The sequence below is a fragment of the Meleagris gallopavo genome, chromosome 6 (assembly GCF_000146605.3).
Source record: "Meleagris gallopavo isolate NT-WF06-2002-E0010 breed Aviagen turkey brand Nicholas breeding stock chromosome 6, Turkey_5.1, whole genome shotgun sequence".
Lineage (NCBI taxonomy): Eukaryota > Metazoa > Chordata > Aves > Galliformes > Phasianidae > Meleagris > Meleagris gallopavo.
This window is the reverse complement of record NC_015016.2, coordinates 12,478,503-12,481,137: the sequence shown is the minus strand read 5'-3', so window position 1 is coordinate 12,481,137 and position 2,635 is coordinate 12,478,503.

Genomic DNA, 2,635 nt, shown 5'->3' with positions numbered 1-2,635 from the left:
TTAAGTTAGTAAGTGGATACCAGAAGATATTTCCTCGCAGTGCAGCCCAGCAGCTGGAAACAAATCAAAATACAGCCTTTCAACCAAAAGCCATGAGGGAGGGTCAAGGAAATGGACACACGGAATCACATACACGCTGTGGAAGAGTTTTTCAGTGCAGTCTGAATTTTGCATCCAGCATCCCATTGGAAAAAACAACCGAACACACTGAACACATCTGGCACTCTGCTGTTAGGCAGATGGACTAACAGGCTTGGTTAGAGCTTGTCAGATAAACCTTTGCTAAGAATGCTTGCGGTATTAGACAGTGTCATCATAAGGAAGGCTACAGCTGGGAAAGTAAGGAAGCAGAGCAGAAGAAAAACTTGCAAAGCAAAGTGTGGAATTGAAAAATTGCACCCATTGACGCTTGCTGAACATTTATGGAGATCGAACAGTGGATGTCAGCACAGTGAAAGCTGGACTGTGTGGGTAACATTTTCCTAGCAATGATGCCATCAGAGCAGCTGTGAAATAGTGGGTCAGCTCCACCACTGCAGATTTTTACAAGCGCAGCATGCAGGCTTTTGTTCATTGCTGGTGAAAGTGCATTGCTCACAGTGGTGAGTAAGTAGGAAAAGAGTGTTTTGTAGCTGTGAATTTGCTCTATCAAATAGTGTTATTGTGCTTTTTGTAGCACATTGGTTGCTCCAAAAGTAATGCCTCCCATTTATTTTCATGGAAAACACAATGTACAATCCCAGCCACACATTATTTGCACATGGACCACGTACACAAAACTGAGTAGATAAATGATAATAAATTATAAGAAACACAAACGAGAAACAAGCAGAAGTTAACCACACGAGATATACACGTGTAACAAATCAAAAGTGCATTTCTAAAGCAGAGTGCGCTCCTGTGTTGAGCACCTATCATACATGTTGACACAAGAGAGGGTGAACAAGAATTATTAAACTTTAACCTCCTTCGGGAATGCAAAACTCCTTCAGGCAAACTGCAAACCTATCAAAACATACCAGGAATTTTAGTGATGCAAGAAAATTACTGTATTAATACGTGGTTTTTAGAGAGAAAAACAAAACCTGCCACACCTCTTGTACTGATGCATAATATTACAATAACCACAGTGGGCATGGTCCAGCAGCTCAGCTTCCCACATTCAAAGAGTAACAACAGCTCTTACAGAACTCCTAACACACGCTCCATCCCTGATAACGCTGTCACTTCAGAGCACAAAAGACCAAAAGGCAAAAAAATCTACAGCATGCTGAAGGAAGAGAGAAAAAAAACCAAGGCTATTAGTCTTGTGGTGTGCTTGAATGGTGCTTGTCAAGGTGAGAAGCTACAAGTATTTATTTGAAAGATGTGAAGCTACATGAGGGGCAAGTTAGAAAAATAGAAAGAAAAAGAAAAGGATGTGGAACTAACAAAGCCTCTGGTCGTATATTTCACTGAGATCAAGGAAGGAAGAAGCAAGCACATCAACTAGGCACTCACTAAGTTTTTGTAACGAATAAGGCCACCCATAAGGCTGTCCAACATGGTGGAGAAGGGCTGAGCTGAGCTAGGCACTGTTCTCATCCCTTTGCTTCCTGAGACATAAGGAGTCAGAGCTTGCTTCCTGGAGCCAAACGCCTGCAAATGAGCAGCACACCCCTTGTGCTCCTCAACAGCAGAAAGCAGCCACCACCTCCTGGAAGTGGCTGAGCAGGACCTGCAAAGGGCAGCAACATTTCTCACCCTCTCTACAGAAACAAGAAAAGCAAGAGCTGTCTGTGGGGAGCAGCCGCTTCATTAAGATGCGGCTCAGCAGGGCAGGTGCCAGGATCTATTGCAGCCACACAGCCACAGCACCGTGCTTGGAGCTCAAAGATGACATTGCAAATGCACAATATTGAGCTTTGGGAGTGAAGATTTAGGGATCTCCATGAAGCACCCAACACTTTCCCAAAGAGAATCTCTGATATCGTCTGATGGCAGGCTGAAGGCCACAAGCCATGGTTAATTCATCCCTTTGTATCATACACATTTACACACACATGAACTTCTATACTATGTACACATACTTCCTATGCATCTTTCGTGTTATCTGCCAACCCCAAATAAACCAACCCTCGCCCGTGAGAATCTGCAAAACAGTCTTTATGTGCCTGAGAGTGAAAGAAGAGTATGAATTTAACGGAGGTGGGCAAAGAACATCCTCAAGCTCACTGAAAGCTAAGAGACGCCCTGAAAATACAGAACACACTAGTACGATCAAGTGAATTCACAATCAAATTTATAAGCAAACTTTGCTAAGGATACCTGCAATACCCAACAGCTTCATCACAAAATCCCATCTAGAAGTAGAAAGTTGCTCTGCTTATGAAAATCTAGCAAGCACATATTGAAGCAACTTAAGTTCCCAGTTCACCCTACATGCGAGCTCATACTTTGCAATCACAAATAATTGTTCTCCCTCCTCGTGCACTCCAAGTCCCCATGTCACTCGCTGCACAGGACAAGCCCTGCTCACTGAGACCTCACTTTGTACAGACACATGGGCTGTACATCTTGCAAACCCATCACGCTGCTCTGAAGTCTCCTTCCTCTGCATTTCCATAACACTGCTTCAATATATCACAAAATATCA